Below are 21,647 nucleotides of genomic sequence, written 5' to 3'. Positions count from 1 at the left end.
TAGTCTAAGCCCTGGCAAAAGGGTTAGCCAATAGATTGAGCCAGAGTGCACTCATGGTGACAACAGGTTTGAGGATGACGTGTTCTCATGTCCTGATTTCATCCTCTCTCCGGAGTAATTTCCTCACACTTACTTTATTTATCCAATAAAAACTCAAAAGCCCAAAAATAAATAAGAAAAGCTGATTTGTATTTTCTGAATTAGATACCAGGGCTTGCAAAAGAATGGTGTCAAAAATTATTAAATAAAAAATAATTAATTTTATATTAACTTTAAACCCAAGTAGACCTAGATGGAGGATGAGTAAAAAAACAATAGCATTATGAAGTAAATGAATGTAACAGAGCAAAGACCAATCACAGTTCAGTATGTAAATACTGGGATGATGTTGTTGCTGTCAGTTCCATTTTAAATGCTGTACATTAACAATGTAAAGGAGCTGTCATAGGGCTTGGACGATATGACCTAAAATCAAAGTCCCTTTAAGACAAGTCATTTCACTCGTCGGCCATCTTTGAAACGCCTCTCGGGCATTCGAGTGCAGCTCCTATCTCTTTGAATGGTGAAACATCAAATTCTCCAAAGCTGTTCGCCAAGCTTTCGATTAAATTTCATATTTGAAATCACCAATGAAATCTGACAACAACTGTCTCATAAATTTTGCTTCTAAACTCTCCAGTCATGACAAGAAAACAGCATTTTTCAGGCTGGATCAAGCTAATGCGCAGTCTTAAACATGCGTCTCTATAGGAACCGGAGCTTCTAACGGCAGCTGCAGTGACGCGATGACTCTACCAATCTGCGATTGACTCTTATTTAGAAGGCGGGACTTATTCCTCCATATTGCACGTTGCACTTTCTCCCATTTATAATAATACAAGTATACCATCATTCTATATATAAACTCTTTGCTAAAATGTCTGTGTGTTGACTCTGCGTTTGAGTTCGTGTTGCTTCCATGCTGCTGACTGGACGGGGCGGAGTCCCGTGACTACACTTGCAGTAGTATGTTTTTATAGGGGAAAGTATTAACAGGATTAAAAAAACGAAATAACAGATATGGGAAAATTACTTCGGTTAGGGGTTCTGAATTTTGGTTTCGATTTACTTTTTGATTAATCGTTCAGTCCTAAGCTGTCACATTGACCATTGTTCTGCAGTACTATCAGTGCTTCCCACAGGTTTGAAATATACTTGCGGTGGTAGCCAGGTGAAAAATCCTCCTATTACCCATGGCACAAAAATGGTCTACTACATGTGACAAACAAATAATTTGTGATTTTTTTTTTTATTTATTTTTTTTTTTATTGAAATTAATTTTAATTACATAGGCTACTATTACATTTAATTAAATACTAATATTATTGAATAATGTGTCAAATAATGTTCTTAGGGTTTTCTTCCTGTGGGGGAGCATCCCAGCCAGAGACTACAGTAGTTTACTATGAATTAAATGGATATCAAAATAAATACAATTTATTGTGTAACCAAAATACCAATAATGCCCAGAAGAAAAAAAAAAAACTTAGAGTGTGACTTTAATTATAAACAATCCCGAAATACACCGGGACTCTTATTTTGAAATGTCTACACTATTGCGGGCTGATTCTTCAGATGAGAGACTGTCTCTAAAACATATGATATAAAAGTCATACAGTAGACATTGTCATAATTCATAAAACTCGAGTATATTAGCAATCGCTTGGCATAATGGTGCGCTATTCATTGCTTGGGAATCACTTTGAAGCAGTCTGAAACACTGTTGCGCAAGCCTGTAGAATGCGCAACAGCGCCGCCTTTGTGGCCTTTGTGAAATATCCACCGCGTCTCTGCAGCGCACGTGGGAATGTCAGAGAGAGTAAACTGTTCTCGCGCACAGCCGCACACAGAACCAGCAGGTAAGAAACACGTAGGGCGAGGGGAGATTTTTCACTAGTTAATCGATCGCGGATGGTTTCATTAACTCGGGCGGATAAAAAAAAAGTATAAGATGATAAAAATAATAAAAGCAAAAATGTATCTCCAAATATACTTGGGCCGCCGTTAATATACCTGGGCGGCCCGTCTATGTGTGGGAAGCACTGACTAGTAATTTTAATAGGAATCCATGTAATCTGGAATTTTGTGAAAGATTTCCCCACACAGCCGGGTTCAATTGGTCATTTGAATTCGCCCCCTTGACCAATAGACAGCTGTTTGGTTTGAAAATTACTTCAGTGTGAGCTGCGCTACACCATTGACACAAAATTTTGTAACTTCATCTTAAGTTAATTAAAAAAATTCTTAAGTATGAAGTTAAAAAAAATGCTAAAGAAGAGATTAAAGTTGAGACTAACAAGAATTTTTAGATGAATATCAGTTGCCAATCACGTTTGAAAAAGATGAATATTCATATTATGAGTCGTTGAATATTTAACATGCAAGGTTAAGTACTGTTACAGCTCTTGGGTAGTCCAGTGGGACGTGAGACTGAATTCTCTCTTATCTCCTTGTGCGTTTAAGAGGCTGGATCTTTCCGTATGTGTTGTTAAACCCGCTTTTGCTTTGTTAGTTAAGCTAGTCCGAACCCAAGCGAGGGGCTGTCAGTGCTGTTCTAGCTCTGTTTAACACCAGCCGTCTCTTCTGGAACTAAATACAAGTGATCAAAAACTCTGGTCTGGCACCACCACCCACACACTCTCCCCTCATATTCAGCCCTCATTACCGCCACATAAATAACTAATGAAGGATCAATGAGAAGGGACATCACTGGAATGCTGGATGGAGCCCACTTAAATTTCGAGCTTTGTAATTCTCTCTCTCACTCTGTTACGGACTCCCTCTGTCTCTCCGCACCTTCTTTTTTCTCTCTTTGGTCTTAATTGAATGTCTCATAATGCAAATTGCTCATCATTTATGGATAGGCCATGATGGAGTTGACAGCCTCTTTTTCTCCCCATCCCAAATGCGGGCCGCTCGAGAAAGCGTCGGGACCGTGAGTGAAGTCTTTTCTTGCCGGCTCTTACACTGCAGATGATGTTTAGTTCATTCTGTAGCTTTCCCAGGTGTGTTCTTACCTGTCAGGTTTGCTGGAGGGCCCGGCACCATCTCCCCTCGTTGCTCACCTTGGCATCTGTCTTCGCCGAGCCTCTGAAGTCTCTAATTGACTTTTCAACCGCGTACGGAGTAATTGGGTTTTAATTACCATTTTACATTCTGTTTTGATATTTAAATCAGTCTTGTCATCTGAGGGAAAAGCAAGTCACTCTCCGTTTTCTCCACCATCGCTGTGCCGTATCGCCGATTACGCAGGCGCTCAAGGCATTCACTGACAAGGTCTCATAGACAAAGACCTGCTAATGGCATCCTCACTTATTCACAGTAAATACTAATTATCTCCCATCAACCGAGCACTTCACCGCATCGCTCAAACAGCTGTGAAGATGTTTTGTGGAGGTGTTTCATTTTTGTCCCTTTCATCACCACTCTTTTACTCTGAAGAAGGCCGATAAGATGAAGATGTGCTAAAACACACGCGAAGGTCTGTGGGATGTTTCAACAGATGTCTGAAGAATTTCCAAAGTACACCGTAGCTCCTGGTGTAATGAAATTTTTGGGCCCCACTTGGAATAAGTAGTCATCTGTATGCTCTCCAGAGAAGATGCAGATGTGAAATTATCATTTGTCATTGTGTGGTGCAGCCTCTCAGTGGCTCGTTCACACATTTAGTGTTTGAGATCGACAACCGTATCTACGAACAGTTGAGTCTCTGGGGTTGTCCTGTTCATACAACAGCTTATAGAAACGGATGAGTAATGTTTTACATCTTACACTATCATGTGACAGTATAACTGCTCATGAATATACATTTCATCATAGCTGTATAATTTTCAACTTGTTGCATATTTGTTTTAGTGAAAAAATTGTAATGATTAAAATATTTTGTAAACAAAACTTACAATTTAATGAAAAATTTAAGTATTGCTAGCAAATAACTTCTTAAATAAATAAATAATATATATATATATATATATATTAGTTTTTAATTGATTCTTTTATAATTAAAATATTAAAGATGGTGATTTCTATCAAAATTCAAGCACTTTCAAAATTTGTCATGAAAATTTCAAGGAGTCACTTTGGGTGTCACTCTTCGTTTTATCAGAACTGCTTATGAATGTAACAGATAGCAGACATTCCCAGATGCTGGCAGAAGCCAGTGATCTTTGAAGATTACTGTTCTCATTCCTGACCACATAATCTCAGATAATCAGAATTCTGTGTCATAGTATGCGAGATTTGTTTCTGTGTAACAGTGATCTTGGACGAAGTTTAATCTCAGTGGGTCTCAAGATTGTTGTTTGTTCTGCATACCTGTTTGTCTTTGAGATGTCTAAAGATGATCATCAGCTTGTAACGTCATACACGTTGGAGTTTGAAGTTTTCTTTTTCACAATCGTATACTTGCAGTACTAACTGTCTGCCACACAGAACTAAAAAGCACATAGATGATTGCCTAAAAATGTTTTATTTGAGGCACTTAATAGCAAGTAAACTAGATATTCACTAGCAGAACTGGATATTCCACTGTTGTGTCTGTGAATTGTCTGTTTTTGATACTTTGGAGAGAAAAAAAAATCTCAGTCTCAGTATTTTTCTTACTGTGTTTTCCCTACAGCCGTTTACAGACTGTCATTATTTGAATGAGTTTTTGCGTGCCGGCCTATTATAGTGGTGCCATGGATTTCAGATTTACCTGCCGCTTAACAGCATATACAAACATAAACTGTGAATGGTCTCTTTACATGTCACAGACAATCTCTTTCTGGCTAAATGGACAATTTCTGGCCAAAATAAGCAGCAAAGTGGACAGGTTTTATGCAGTGGTGAAAAGTCTGACTTGCACTGGGTTAAGGGGTTAGTTCACCCAAAAATGAAAATAATGTAATTTATTACTCACCCTCATGCCGTTCCACACCCATAAGGCCTTCATTCATCTTCGGAACACAAATTAAGATATTTTTGATTAAATCTGATGGCTCAGTGAGACCTACATTCAAAGCAATGACATTTCCTCTCTCAAGATCCATAAAGGTACTAAAAACATATTTAAAACAGTTCATGCGAGTTCAGTAGTTCTACCTTAATATTATAAAGCGACGAGAAAACACAAAACAACGACTTTTCAACAATATAGTGATGGGCCGATTTCAAAACACTGCTTCGGAGCTTTACGAATCGAATCAGTGACTCGGATCTCCTATCAAACGGCTAAACTGCTGAAACCATGTGACTTTGGTGCTCCGAGTCACTGATTCGATTCGCAAAGCTCCGAAGCAGTGTTTTGAAATCGGCCCATCACTATATTGTTAAAGTCGTTATTTTGTTTTTTTGGCGCACAAAAAATATTCTCGTTGCTTTATAATATTAAGATAGAACTACTGAACTCGCATGAACTGTTTTAAATATGTTTTTAGTACCTTTATGGACCTTGAGAGAGGAATGGAGAATGGAGGCCTCACTGAGCCATCGGATTTAATCAAAAATATATACATAGTTCAATCATGACACTTTAACCGAGCGCTGATTGGTTCTTTCTATGCCGTGGCACCAGCCATTCAGAAGTAATTCCAAATCCACGCAACCATATATATCGTACCCTAGCCTGTGATCAACAAGCACGCAATGTGAAGCGCTGTTATCCCTCCTCCTCCCCAGCGCCACCTGTAGAGATCTGCTACGGGGTTCTACCATTCTTGCAGCAGCCTTTTCTTTGTTGTTTTATTTGACTAAGCTGAACATATTTGTATTTGCTCAGCAGCAGCAGTAACAGCAGTAGCAGCAGCAACAGCAGCAGCGTAGCAGATCTCGTACGCCAAAATCAAGCCATGTATACTTCATGCCCCATGCCAATAAATGCTGGTTGAATTTAATCCACTCCGAGAGTTGTCATGATTGAACTTAATTTGTGTTCCGAAGGCCTTACGGGTGTGGAACGATATGAGGGTGAGTAATAAATGACATTATTTTCATTTTTGGGTGAACTAACCCTTTAACTAACTGGAAGTAGCAAAACTACTTAGAGGGTTAGTTCACCCAAAAATGAAAATAATGTCATAATTTACTCATCCTCACATCCTTTTAAACCTGTAAGACTTTTGTTCATCTTCGGAACACAAATAAAGATATTTTTAATGAAATCTGAGAGATTTCTGTCCCTCCATATATGCAGCTAAGCAACTATCACTTCAAAAAGTTCATAAAGAGATCGTAAAAAAAAAATCCATATGAATTGAGCGGTTTAGTCTAAATTTTCTGAAGGGACACGATCGCTTTATATGCTGAACTGATGAAATTTACGGTTTTATTCACATATAAACATTAATCAGGGAACGTAAACAGAACTTGCTTGACATGCGAGAACAAACTTCATTTGTTCTTGCGGAAGCTCAAACGTTCTGCGTAAGACACGAGAATGAACCTCATTGGTTCTCGCACGTCAAGCAAACATGCTTGAGCTTCCGTTTACCATATCTGATGTGTGAGTTGATGAATGTTTTATATGTGAATAAAAGCCTAAATTAAATCTGTTCATCATATAAAGTGATTGTGTCTCTTCAGAAAATTCGGATTAAACCACTTAATTCATATGGATTAGTTTTATGATGTCTTTATGAATGTTTTGAAGCATCAAAATGGTAGTTGCATAGACTGTCACTGGGCTGTTAAATTTTTTTTTTGACAATGTATAATTTGATATATGTAATGATTTATATCTTAAATATATTGCCCCTTAATGTACTTTAAGTAACTTTTAGAATAGCTTGACAATTGTTGAAGTATTTTAAATTAGTTTGGTAAGCCGCAGTTTCAAAAGTAGCTTTCTTAACACTGGTGTACAGACACACACACACACACACACTTGGGTGCAAGTTTCTCTTTCTCTGAACTTCTCTGGCTTTTTGTGTGGACTCTGAATGTCTTTTCTCAGGGCTGTGTTGTGCACAGCTGCAGGCCTTTGCTTGAGGGAGGTGAGAAATGTCTGCCGGGATGTAATTGGTGTGACAGAGGCCTGCAGTCATTCTGTACTTCCACCTATCCGCTAGCTTGCATTAAAGGTCCCGCGGTTCTTGTTGTAGCCCAGCACATCTGTGAGGACAAGCAGACTTCTTTACCTGTTTCCCTCCTGTGTGGCTGTTAAGTCGGGTGACTTTACACAGACAGAATGCAAATTTTGGTAGGCTTTAAATGGTTTAAAGGCTTTGCGGTCAAAAATCGAATGTATTGACATGGTCTCCTTTTAATTTAAAACCTTTTAAGCACAGCCTGTTTTCAAATGATTAGAAAATATCCACCGTTGTGAATTTGAGCTTTTGTAATCGGGCCAAGATGCCGACGGAACAGCTGTATCCGTGGTAACCACTAAAGGTAGCGTGTGTTATGTGTGTGTTCTGCGTTAATGATATTGCATTTATCTGTGTCTCTGCCCTTTTGCAAAGAACGATAACGAGCCATTTGAAAGGCCAGAGTGCTCGTACGGCCCCCACTCTCTCACTCGTATGCCTGCTTCGTATACCAATGTCACCTCTTTTCATATCTCCGCCTGCCTGTCTGCATATTCTGAGCTTTTTTTAAACCTAATTTTTTTGTCTACATACCTGTCTCTTACATTGTTCTTATCCTGTGTCATTTAAAAAAAAAAAAAAAAAAAAAAAAAAAAAATCTCTTTAGGGCTGGTATGTATTGTGGTAGAAATGTGTTTTGCTTTATGGTTTATTATACCACAGTACTTGTATATTTACATGGTTTAGCAATCACTTATATCCACAGTAGATGTGTTTGCGTGGCATAACAAATCAGGATTGATTTATTTACAGTATACATGAGAAACCTAGAGGAATGTGAAAATACGGAGCTGGTGTCTTAAAGTCAAGGTTCTAAAAATCGCATAAAAAAATAGGCATTACAAGATTGTGTTTTAGTATTTTATGTACTGTATACAGTCATGGTCAAAAGTTTACATACACCTTGCAGAATCTGTAAAATGTTAATTATTTTAACAAAATAAGAGGGATCATACAAAATGCATGTTATTTTGTATTTAGTACTGTCCTGAATACGATGTTTACATATAGTCCACAAGATAAAATAAAAGTTGAATTTCTAAAAATGACTGTGTTCAAAAGTTTACATACATTCTTAAAGGGATAGTTCACCCAAAAATGAGAATTGTATCATTTACTCACCCTCAAGTTGTTCCAAACCTGTATGAGTTTCTTTGTTCTGCTGAACACAAAAGAAGATATTTGGAAGAATGTCAGTAACCAAACAGATCTTGCCCCCATTGACTACCATAGTATTTATTTTTCCTACTATGTTAGTAAATGGGGGGCGAGATCTATTTGGTTACTGACATTCTTCCAAATATCTTCCTTTGTGTTCAACAACTTGAACAACTTGAGGGTGAGTAAATGATGACAGAATTTTCATTTTTGGGTGAACAACTACCCCTTTAATACTGTGTGTCATTACCTGGATGATCCATGGCTGTTTTTTTTTTTTTTTTTTTTTTTTTGTGATGGTTGTTCATGAATCCCTTGTTTGTTCAGTGGTTGTAAACTTTTGAACTGTTTAAAAATTTGTCTTGCTTGTTCTAAGTTCTATTGCTTGTTTGTTCTATGTTCTAAATTCTAAAAAAGTTCTATTTTTGGCAAATGTAAAGGCCCTTTAACACCAAAAGTACAAATGCAAAAGGAAATGCTAATTCACACCTGTACAGTAGAGGGCGCAGTTCAAACAAACCTTTCAGCTGTGCTGCTATTCAAAATCACAGAAGAATAGGACGCAGGAGAAGAAAGTTCAACACTCTTCAGTAATAAAAACAAAACAAAAAATGAAATAATTGTAATGTTTATCTAAAGTCATTTTTGCTTATTGGTATGGTGGAATTGGATTATTGAAGGTCAGCAGCAAAGACATTGGTTAATAAAGTGAGATTAAAGTGAGATCACTTACAATTTCTCTCAACATGTGGACAGGAGAGGTGTCGGTCAATAAATGAAAAAATAAAGCAACTTACGTTACTTATTTGAAAAAGTAACTCTGATATTTTGTTTTAACTTTTAAAAGTAATGTGTTACTTTACTAGTTACTTGAAAAAGTAATCTGATTGCGTAACTCACAGTACTTGTAATACCTTACCCCCAACACTGCATGTGACAGTAAAGACATTTATTAGACTTCTATTTCAAATAAATGTTCTTTTATACTTTCTATTTATCAAAGAATCCTGAAAAAAAAAAAACTGCAAATCCTAAAAAACATTATTATGATTTTGACAAAAATGTTAAGCATCACAAATGTTTTCAACAGTAAAAATATGAAGAAATGTTTCTTGATCACCAAATCAGCATATTAGAATGATTTCTGAAGGATCATGTGACTGAAGATCGGAGTAATGATACTGAAAATACAGCTTTGCCTTCGCTGGAATAAATTACATTTTAAAATGTATTAAAATAAAATAGTTATTTTAAATGTAATTTTGTATGTATACTGTATATATCTATATACATTTATGAATATACCTTTAACCTCTTTAATTTCTCGGTTTGTGTTGATTTCAGATTTTGAAGGAAAAGATGAAGAAAAAGGCAGACATTTTCTTGTTCGCTCCTTTCTTACTCCTTTTTTGGACCAAATCCATCGAGTTTCTGCTCAATTGCACAGATTGTAATCTTATTCTGGCAGAAAGACCTGCTGGAAATGAAGCCATAGATCACACAGAGGGGAGCGGACTGGTAGAGGAAGAGAGAGAGAGAGAGAGAGAGAGAGAGAGGGCTGGCAGAGATGGAGAGGTGGATGGAGAGATTGAAGAGGGCAAGAAGGAATAATTGCATGAAAGCGAGCAGGGGGGAAGAGAGAAATAAATAAAAGGCTGTATCCATCACCTGGCCGAATCCACAGTGCATGTTACCCATGTTACCTTGTTACAGGAGATGACATTTAGACAGAGGGGATGTTCTCTCTTCACTGTCTGCCCGCATTAACATTCTGATTCTGCGGTATATGCAGCATGAAGTCTTTCCTACAACCCCATTCAGTCTCACAGAGACAGCTCTGTCTTTGACTCCCTCTCTCTTTCATTCTCGCACGTTCTCTCTCCATCTCTGCTCTTTTGGCAGTGTTCAGAGAGGAAGCAGAGAGAAAAAGGGTGCGAGGAGACGGGGCTATCTCTGTTATGGAGAGCTCTTTAGTGTCTTTGTGCTCTGCATGTGTCCGGCCTTACCCTCACATGTACCCGCTTGTGTTTGGACTAGCATAAAACTGCCCGTTCAGCCCTGGCAGCCGTTGCCATGGAGACAGAGTGGCGATGGACCCAGAGAGAGGCTGCAGGTAACCGAGAAAGAAACAGAAGGAGAGACAGACTTGAAACAGAGAGGGGGGTCTCACTGGAGGTAACCATCTACTTTGAGCAGGACCAGTTGAGAAGAGAGGTGACAAAAGCAGAACTTAACAGCTTCTTTTCATCTGTAGATAATTTGATGACATCACAATGGATATTTTAAAGGAAATAGTGCTGCAGCAATATAATCAGTGCGCCTTACTGTTAAACACTCGCTTTATTATATTTAATGAAACTAAAGCTTTAACATTAACTTGGGTAAGGCTTTCATTATAAAACAATGTTCATGTACATACAAATATGTCTTTTTATCTATATAGCATCACATCAAGCCATATACTATAGGCATAAATGCTAGAAAACCTTTTAAAAAGAATGAATATATATATTTTATGAAGCTTTAATTGTGCTTTATACTCAGAAATGAGCAGCTTTTCTAAGACTAGGCTAATAGGCATGGAACATTTAGTCTGTAGAATATCACTTTATTGATACAGTAAATTCCATTTACATTTATGCATTTGCCAGATACTTTTACCAAAAGTGTCCAATAGTATATTCAAGGTACGCGTCACCTTCTTATCAGTTTGTGCGTTCCCTAGTAATCTAGCCCATGGTCTTGCCATTGCTAGTGCCATGCTGAGCTACTTTTAGTTTTTAAAAGACCAGATTGGGTCTGTTAATTGCGCAGTATTTCTCTTGTTCGCTCCTATTTTCTCAGGGCAGTTGAGCAGCTGTGTTGTTCAATCTGCAGGTGTCTATTCTGCACTGTGAGGTGCTCAGGGTTAATGGACCTTTGTGTGACACACATGCAGAAAAATGATCAACTGATGCTAATCTGGAAGCTAATGAGTAGAATCACTCAAGTCGCTATTAGATATAAATTGCGATTGTCTTTGCTTCCCTATGATGACTTGATATATCTAAGTGAAACAGCTTCTCAAATAAGAAAGAAAATGAAATGTTGATTTTGTCCACTGGAACATGTAATCAAAGAGATTTTCCAAGGGGCAAGTTACAGTATTGTTTACATTTTAGTATTGTAATTAATACTCGCAATACTAACCTATTAATAGCCCCCCCCCCCCCCCCCCCCCCCAATTGACCCTTCGCAAAGACCTTAGTTACTGTTGCTTTGTCCGACAAGCCATGGTGCTGTCATGCCACGCAGAGTGAAAAATACATCGTGAAGCAAAGAGGACACTGACAACACATCGACAGACAAGACAGAGCAGGTTACTTATATTAAACAAAGTCTCAGTTTTCAAATTGTGTAATTATGAAATTCGAACAATAAAAACCATTTTGTGGTTAATGTGTCGTGACAGATTGCTGTAGAGTCTCAGCTCAAGCGGATTGTGAACCGATCATCTCTTCCTACCAGTTAAATTATAGCATCAAATAAACATGAATGAACATGAGAAGGAATGTTGTTTCAAACGCAAAAAGACATCAGTACACACCATTTTTCAAGTTCAAGTCCACCGAGATTAATCTTCTAACTCCTGACTGCTTTGTCAGACAAAATGGTGGATTCTGCGTTATGATTGGTTTGATCGCTTGTCAATCAAACTCCCAGCGACGGGTCAATTGAATGTAGTTCCAAAAACCATGTCATTTTGTTCTCTCTTAAAGGGACAGTTCTCCTAAAAATGAAAACCGTTATCATTTACTTACCCTCATTTTATTCCAAGACTCTATTTTTCCCAAAACAACACTGGACCCCACTGACTTTCATTGTATAGCCAAATACATTTCCAAATTCGTTACTTGATTCTGTGGAACAGAAAAGAAGATACTTTGTTTTATTATTATTATTATTATTATTATTATTTTATCTTTCAATGAAAGTCAAGGGGGTCCAATGTTGTTTTGGAAAAAAGAAAGTCTTGGGTCAACATGAGAGTAACAAGAAGTGACAAGAATTTAATTTCTTTGTAAACTGTCTCTTTACGAACAGGTTTTTTTTTTTTTTTTTTTTTCATTCAGCTGAACAATAGCTGAGGAAAATTTTGGTGCCAGAAAAAGTGGAGCTTTGACACTGTGACAGATAACTATCAGAAACTAGGACAGTTCTCAGAGGGACAGTAGGGGACATGACAGCGGGGACAGGGACTCATGATGAGGACCCCTCACCTCGGAGTTTGATTTGAGCCCCACACACACACACACACTAATAGACCTCCGTTCCTTGAAGTGTCCTTCACTCTGAGCAGGTGCTGTTACATGGTGACCTGTTTGGCGGTGGAACAAAGACACTCTCCTTCCTTTTCCCTCTGTGTTGTATTCAGTGTTCTGAAGATAAAAGACATTAATTTAATTGTTTGTGCCACAAATTCCTCTTCTCAGACAAGCACATTTGCACCGGTTGCTTTTCTTAGCGACTGCTTTCAGACCGGACTCATTGATCGTCCCGATTCCACGTCAGTCCTTCTGATGAGTCCTTCCTCATCAGCCCAGCCCGACAGAGCTCCTCAGGGGGCCCCTTGCAGGAAACATCACTGTGTGAGTAGGAGTATTCATTAGATGCATCCATCCATCCATTCCTCTCTTCCTCCACCTGTTCTCCCTGGGAAGCGCTAAGGTTAATTAGCACATTCGATTACATAGACGCCTCAACCATTTGCCCTCGTTTTCCATCTCCCTCCTTCTCTCTCTCCTCCACTAAACTCCTTCACCTTTACCAACACTCTTGAAACTCGCTCTATGGGCCAGTTTCCCAGACCTAGACTTGTCCTAATTGCTTTAAATGGTGACCAACCATTAGCAGTTTAGCATCTTGATAAATGGAGGGTGAGGGTTTGTTGGGTAATCACGGAATTATACCTTAAACCAAACCTCATGGCTGTATAAAGCGCTTTGAATAAGATTAACACCATCCAAGTCAGAGCTTCTTCTAGAAAGAACCCCGCAGCTGCCATTTAGTCAAGCGTTGAGACATTAGCATGCCTGACCATGTGCAGCTATTTGTTTACTGTGATTCAAATAAAGATAACTGGTAAAACAAGCTCTCTGTGAGCTGTTTTTGTCTGAGAACCCTGCAGTACTTTCTCCAAGCTGCCATAGAAACACGCTTTGACATGTTGCATGCGCTTGTTTTTCTTGAGAAAGCTCATAACACATGCTAAAGCTGTGGCACTAGCGCTTGTGTGCGTGTGCTTATCTTCTGGAATCTGACTGTCCAAAAGATGAATTTAGATATTCATATCTGTCAAGATTACGTTAGCTCACCTCATGACGCACATTAAATCACTCATCAAGGTTAATGTTACAGGTCAGCATAAAATGTGTTTGCATACACTTCTGAGGGTGTGTTCATTTGTTCATTTGTTGTTGTACCCATGTGAATATAGGCGAAATGCTTTTTTATGCTATGCTTAGACCAGTAAGAATTTTCATGCTAGCCTAGTTTGTGCTGGTTATTGCTACAATCATGCTAGCCTAGCTGATGGACATTTATAGACATGCTATGCATTATCAAACTATCTGGAGATGGTTGTTCTTAAAGATTATGTAGAAAAGAATGCTATTCCATTTGTCAAATGATGGGATTATTTTGATAGTATACAAACTTAATCTCTTGTTTACACAGCTTTTTAGTAACTTTGATTCACTAAGGCTCAAAAGAGTAATTTGTTCTGTGGTTGAACTGTGAAAGTCTGTGATAGAGAATTGATCTGCATTGGTTGCACTGTATGTTTTTGATTCACTAAAAAGAACCAGCTAATAAGAGTCATTCCTTCTGTAACTGAACTGCTCTACACTGATTCACTGATCACAAGAGTCAGTGGTTCTGTAATTAAACTACACAGGTTGCACTTTTATGTTTTTGATTCATAGAACCAATCATAAGAGTCATTCATTCAGCGAATCAGACTGAACTGCTTTTACTGTATGTTTTTGACCAGTTGGACATTATCTGAATTGCGTGAGTTTGGGTTGGGAGTAAAAGTTTAACAAGTATGATGTTAAGAAAACTTGTTTAAAAATGCTCCACTAGTGTTTGGTGGCACAGAAACCACACCTGATGTGTTTGTGTTGACGTCTTTAGCCTATTCTCTGACCAACGTCCCCACAGCTTTTCAGCAACAAAAGATGCCTCACAGCTGTACACAATGTCCAGACTTCAGTCTTCACACATCTTTTATACAACTTCCTGCTGTTAGACGCACACACACAGATCCTTTCCATCCACACGACAAAGGCTAACCCGCCCAGGGCCCAGCCTATTCATTATAACCTTATATGCAACCCATAATCCTCTGTTTTGTTGCAGCTGCATACAATGCGTGTACCCCAGCGTGATGTGCATCCACAGTTAAGCCCCTCTGGATACAATCTGTCCCTTCCCTCCTCCAAGCCAGTCTATGCGGGCCAGTAAATAACAGCAAGGTTAAACACCTCTTGCTCACCTCCGCACTGCGAGGAACAAAAAAAGAGAGAGTGAGTTTTCCGAGGAAGGCTGGTGATGAGCCTTGGCGTGAATAAGGATGGATGGTGAGATGAGAGATGGGAATGATAAATCGTGTGCTTTGGAAGTGCCTCTCCTTTATGTAAAAGAGGTGCTTTCAGACCTGACACAGCCATAAATCAGACATGGACTTCTCTCTCTAATTTCATTACAATGGCAGGCAGAGAAGCGCACAAACAGTCTTTCTCTCACACTCAATGTGGGTTAAGCTGTCTGGGGGTCTGTGGTTTGGCCACAGGGGGTTCTGTAATATTCACCTGATGGGTTTGTTTATCTCCTTCATATTCTTTTAACAGCGGTGCTTCATCTGTCACACCTCTTTTCCACCCAGAGTGTGAAGTGCAAAACGCAGTAAAGCTCTTTCTCATTTGGATTTTAAGGCAGCAATTTTAACAAGATTTATAACTATTCCGATTTAACCGGAGTGATAGCATAGCTCTCCTCAAACAAACCTCTTAAGCCGCATTTCCACCAAAGGAACTTTCCCCAGGAACTAGGGACTTTGGGATGGTAATCGGTGTGTTCTGACCAGAGGGACCAGGGTCTAAATGGAGTTTCGGGTAAAACTTCCCCCTCAGAAAGTCCCTGCTCATGAGGTAGCACTTTTTCAAAGTTCAGGAACTTTCGGGGGTGGGACTTGGGCGTTGAACATGCTGATTAAGTTCACGCACAGTGTTGCCAAGTCCGCGGTTTTCCCTCGGAACTGTGCTACTTTTACACTGTTGCCGTGGGTTGTTTTTCATGTCTGCGAGTTGAATCAACCCCAAATAACATGATATTTAGTCCCTGGAATGCGAATGGGCTAGTCTTGGGCTAGTTTTGAGGAGCAATTGGGCGAGTTTTGTTGCGAAAACCTGGCAACCCTCTTTAAGCAGCATTTTATTTCAACAACCCTTTTTAAAAGTTTGTTGCGGTGCATGCAATAAGAGTTGTTTGCTATTTGAATCAACAAAAAATACGACCGATGGACTGACGACGAGGTTCAGGCTTTATTAAGCTTATAGGCGGAGGATGAAATCCAGCGGGAACTGGGAAGTCGTGCACAGTCCTGCGTCACTGGACAAATTTGCCTAATCTTCACATTACTTTAGACCGCGATGGAAACGCAGACAGCAACAGGTCTGGGCAAAAAAAGTTCCTGGCACAAATGGTTCCAGGTAATTTCGGTGGAAACAGGGCTTTAATGTAAGGTGCCATGCAGAAGTTGAAAAACCTGTAACCCTAAGGATAAGCAGTGGTAAAAGTGGAGCACCACTAACCCTCACTTATTCTGTAGTGCATTATGGGTGTGAGTCTAGGTGTGGCGAGGTTGGACAAAGTATGGTTTCAAAGCCGGTTTGGGTAGATTTTGAGACATAAGGGGTGTGTGTGTTTACTTGCGTGCAAGTAATGTTTGTCTTTCTCTTTCTCTGTCTGTAGCCTGAATAAGTGACTATCCTCCTTCAGGTGGCAGATGCTCACGTACATTTGCGCGTGTCCTCTCTGTGGGAGGTGCCGAGGGCTCCAGCTGTTTTGGCAGATAAGCTGTTGTCGACGAGCTCCTGGCTTCCCACCGTGCATCGGCGGAACAGAGCAACTACTGTCACCGCACACACTTGCAGTTAGCCAATAACACACTCCCAGCGAGCCAACTTACACTATCATGGCAGACTGTCCACCTGCTCTAAAACTGTCCACACAGCACAACATGCACGATTCGACCCCATAAGCCCCGGTTACTATGGTTACCTAATTACCTCTTGGTCCCAGCACACCGGCCTGTACGGAACGTAAACAACTGTTCAGCGGAAACTCGCTCACAGCTTTTCGACATTAATGAAACATACACATGCAATCCTGCGACAATAATGATTCATACACCCTGTGGCCTTGAACATAATTGCATTAATGAAGCCCGGCGTTCCCTCTGTTGTTCTCCTCACTCCTGATACAGTGTCTGATGACTCAGACTGCCATGTTTAGCAAACGGTGAAAATCTCTCCCAACCTGTCCATCCATCAGGGCGTTCCACAACTGTCAGCCTTTAACTCAGTAATCACTGCCTGAATCAGCTGAGAATGTTTCTGTCAGATAGCACTGACCAAGCATCGCTGTCAGCTCAGGTAAAGAGAGCTGCTGAAGCGTATCCACTACCAAATGGGAGGCTGGGACATAGCTGGTCTTCTTCCAGCTTATGAAATCTTCAGACTCAGTGAATTACACTTTTGATGTGTCCTTAAACCAGCTTGCAGTTGCCGTGGGGTCAATGCTCAGACTGCAGATGGAAAAATTTGGAAATGGTAAGAGATGGTCACCCATCTGGGCAGAAGAAATTGCTTTGGTGAAGGTGAAACTGAGGTAAATGTTGGTGGGTGGGTCTCTAACCATGTTCATTTGATGATGGCAGTGTATTACATTGGATAAACAATTGTTTAGCAGTCTTGGTGATTCAGAAGATGTATGCTTGATCAGTGGTGAATAACAGAGGAACTATTCGGAACTAACACTTTATAATCACTTTCATTAATGACTCATTAAGAAACATTATTGTGTTTGTTATGCATATTCAATTGGTTATGAATGTCATGACACTTGATTATATTTTCAAATGTGTATATTTTAAATGTGTGTGAACTATTGAGCTGTTTAGCATAACAAAGTGCTGCATAGCCAGAATTTGACTGCTAACCAGGGTTATTAATCTTCAACAAATCTATAACATGCCCCAAAATGTTAAATGTCTTGTGTCATTGTTTTGAGTGGACTAGATTGTTTGACTTGTATTTAAAGTAATCACTAACAGTTTGTTCTATTTTTACATTAGTTAAGGGTTTGGCAAACTGGTAAGAACCAGATTAGAGCTTGCTAGATTGAGAAAGTTCTTGTTAGTTGGACACTAACCATTATACCATATAAATAGAAAAGGTAGATGTTGCGCATGTCCCTATTAGTACATAAGCATAGCAAGCCCAGCTAACTCACTGTAAAGTCTCAAAATCCAGCAACGATCAGTTTCCAACATATAATTTAAAAAATATATATCTCTAAACATCTTTTCACAAATGTGATCAAATCTCTCAATTTTCTGAATTTTCAGGACATTCTGTTCCAGGACTGGATTTATAAGATTAAACAAGGTTGACAGCGTCGTGTGTTTACTCATAACTAATTTAGCTCCATTGTGCTGCATTCATAGGCATTTGTGTGTACAAATCTGTTGGCACGAAGATGTGTTTTTCCTCAGATGCTACAGATGGAGAGAAGCAAAACTTCTCATTTCAGGCATCACTCACTCAGACCTAGCTGCCAGTGAGTGCCATTCAGTTCATGTTTACACAGCCCACCTCATAAAAGAGCCCCTCACATGCCCTACTGCGACGCTTTGGATGTAATCAGACTCTTTAAGATTCCTATTTCTGAGTAGCAGTTGTTTGTTTGAGGAGGCTAATCATAACTGACCTAATGAAGAGATTACGGCCCGTAAAGACCAAGACGACGATCCGAAACGATCTTTTCTTTTGAGGGAAAATTGAAATGCATTAGTGTTGCACGAAAGGAGCTGAACCTCTCCTTCTCTCTCTTTCTCTCTGTATTGATCCATTTTAGTGGATTTTTGGTGGCATTTGCTCATTGCTTTCTCATTTCAGAGTTTATTGGATGACACCCACCACATGTTTTGCAATCGAAGAAAACGTAAAACCGTGAGAAGCTGACCACATTCTGCTTTTTCTATCCAATGATTCGCGTTCCTACAGCTCTCTGACCCATATTTCGACTGTTTCTTTGCTGCCAAGTGTTCAATTTAAAGTTGATTTGATTTAGAAAAAGAATTTGAGAAGCGGTTGGGTCCTTGTGCGCGAAGTATTTGTTTTCTGGGTGAAAGGTCATTTTGCTGAGTCCTGTGTGCGGATGGAGAGATAGCTAATCCTGGAATATCCTTTATGAACTAGAACCATTTTTTTCTATGAGCAGCTGTTTTCAGTAAAAGATTTTCACTGTAAATCTACTCAGCTGTCGTCAAAGAGGGTGAAAAATACCTGAGCTAATCTAAAATCCAGCAGTAGGACGGTGAAATCCCTCAGAGCTCTCTGGTCAATAAGCACCACATTCTGCAGAGCAAAGCAGCTAATTTAACCCACATCTATTCTAGACCCAGTACAGCAGGATCTTTTTGTCCTAGAACAGTGGCCCAAAAATTGGACACTTAAGCCACACTTAATGTATGAATGTCATTGTATTTAGTTCAGTGTTTTCAAAACTTTTTTCAGTTTTATGTATCCTTGCAGCCCCATCACTAAGACCCAAGTACCTCTTTAATAGCACTGAACCAGAAATGTGTACAGTATATCGAAGTTACCGATAAATTATATCTTAAGAAGCTAATTTCCTTGTTTTTACATTTAGATTATCTTTGCCGTCATGTAACGCTCACTAAAAGTTAATTTGTCAAATTTAGCAAATTTTTAAGTCAACAACATCTTACTGTACATTATAATGTGTCAAAAGTGTAAAAATTTGACCCAATACAGTGCTAATATGAAGGATTTTTTGTCTTTTACCTGTCTGTAAACTTGAAGGATAATGTTGTGTTGTGAGATTTCAAGTGTAAAGAAATTCTTACAATGGTGTGATTTTTAAATGTTCAGAAATGTTTTTGATGCCACTCTTCACTGTATTTTTCTGCATTTGCTGATAGCAGAGAAGCATAAAAGCCTGAAGACCCTGAGCAAAGGAGAGGATTTTGAATCTAAAGCCTTTAGTTCAGATGTTTAGAGAGTGAAAGAGAATGAAACAGGTTGTTCTTTTGTATTCTTGCAAATCCATTGAAGATTAACCTGATTTCCCACAAAAGTGGTAAAGTTTGCAGTCAGATCATTCATACTTTTCAGTCAAGTAGCACGCAGCATTCTCCTACGTCCTGCAGTCTTATAAAAAAGAGCTCCCACTGCTTTTTTTATATGTTGGCTGAATTGCAGAACATTACCACTAGACATTTTCGTGTCATGTTGCAAGAGTCAGTCCAACAATATGTAATGGTTTAAGGTGTGGATGTTCAGAAGATGTGTTCCAGATTAACTCTTTCAAAGTTCACTGATATTGAGAACCAGAGCCAGGTAGCACAGGGAGTGCTGTGGACGTGTCTGTCCTTGTTTAAAGGTGTCCAATGATGGACTCCTAATCCTGGATTACCTGTGTGGTGGTTGTAGATGGCACAGATAAGGTGGGAAAGGAACCATTGCTCTTTATGTGGGATGGCTTAAACATGTTTCTCTCACACACTAAGATAAGGTTTTATGATTTTAGATTCTCTTAGCAGAAAGACGACTCTTTTTTTTTTTTTTTTTCTCCTCAGAGGCTAATACATGCAAAAACATAGAAAGCCGTCTAATGATTTCACAACAATTCCATTGGGCTTTAGTATTGGGACCTTTTTTGTTCTAAAAAAGCACAACAATTGAATTTATCATTTTGAAGATGAGTGAAAATCAAAATTTAAATATTTCTGTTTCTCTATTCATCCCTCTGTGAATGCTAGTGCTGTGTGTTTTTAGATGTCACATCCTCGCTGATCAAAGCCAGATGTGTACAGTCTAGTTCAGCTTTTGTCAGTCAGGCTGTGTGCGCAGTATACTATACTATTTTATATATATATATATATATATATATATATATATATATATATATATATATATATATATAATATATATATATTTTTTATATAATATTTATTAGTAAGTCAAGATGACGAGTCAGTAACTGGACTGATGTAAGTCTCACAAACTGAAACGCCATAGTAATGGATCCTGATTCATTTTGAATTGGACAACTGAAATATTACTGTCGTCAATTGTGAACTCAATATCAGCTCTGAACAATTTAGTGATAGAGTGAGATTCAAACTGCTATAACTGTGAGGCTGTTTTGTGTGCATGATTTTTTTTCCCACTAAACTAGTTTAATGCAAACCCCGCCCCTGATTTCCAGCTGATTTCCTTGTTCAACCCAATCACTAAGTCACCAGTCAAAAAAGTTCACTCCTCATGGATTCAGTTCAGAGTTCAGAAAAATCATTGATGGTTGACAAACAGCAATGTGCTACCAACACTATACTAAGTTTAAGGTTCCAATCAGCACTATGATTGACATGACCAATGAAATCTTTAGAACCGGTTTGGGAAAAGTAATCAAGTGTTTTGTGTATCCTTTTGACTGACTAATTAAAAAGTACTTCAAAAGTTTATAAGAGTGTCCTTTGATTATAAATCAGTCATCACAACTTGTGCTGTGTTTGGTACAGAAAACATAGGCGCATACTCTATAATATCAGATGAAACCGCAAATGGACAAACAAAGCTTTGCCGTCTTTTCCCTCAATTTTATTATTGTCACTTTTTTGTCGCATTTGCGACCATTTTAGTCGCAGTCCTGAGCCCTGATTTCCATAAGTGGTCTGTGTGGAGTGTGGAGGTACTTTTGTGTTGTGAACATGAGAGTATGTCTACTGTACTGTTTTCCATAATTTGTCCCCTTTCAAACATGCACCGAACCATTTTGGGGTCATGTGGACACTCCAGAGTTTTGAGTAATAGATGTACATTTTCACTTCTAGCTGCTGTACATGAAAGTTTTTTTTTTTTTCTTCTTTTTCCTTTTTGTACTTTCCTGCAGAGGAAGTGTTGTTGTCCAGAAGGAAATTACCAGTTGCTTGAATTAATGACTTGGGCAGGCAGTTTTTCTTGCTGACAGAAAAGCTTCACCTGAATGAGCTAAAGCCTTCTGCCTCTGTTTCCTCTGTGGCATGTCGTTGTGTTT

The 21,647-nt window shown here is 38.9% G+C and overlaps 1 protein-coding gene across 5 annotated transcripts in view; it reads left to right on the top strand.

Moving 5' to 3' along the window:
* Positions 1-21,647, top strand: part of sema6e (sema domain, transmembrane domain (TM), and cytoplasmic domain, (semaphorin) 6E) — a 154,843-nt gene that overhangs the window by 39,066 nt on the left and 94,130 nt on the right. Inside the window, exon 1 of one of the 5 annotated variants that reach the window (XM_051866639.1) lies at positions 12,871-12,889. The exons of 3 other annotated variants lie outside the window; for them this stretch is intronic. The gene's annotated coding sequence lies outside the window, so the exon portion shown is untranslated. Of the gene's footprint in view, positions 1-12,870; positions 12,890-17,115; positions 17,135-21,647 lie in introns of those variants that run through there. One more of the 5 variants, XM_051866640.1, reaches the window with a different exon arrangement.

This window comes from Ctenopharyngodon idella, chromosome 16 (assembly GCF_019924925.1).
Source record: "Ctenopharyngodon idella isolate HZGC_01 chromosome 16, HZGC01, whole genome shotgun sequence".
Classification (NCBI taxonomy): domain Eukaryota; kingdom Metazoa; phylum Chordata; class Actinopteri; order Cypriniformes; family Xenocyprididae; genus Ctenopharyngodon; species Ctenopharyngodon idella.
Note: the sequence above shows the minus strand (reverse complement) of the source record. Positions and strands in the feature narration are given on the sequence as shown.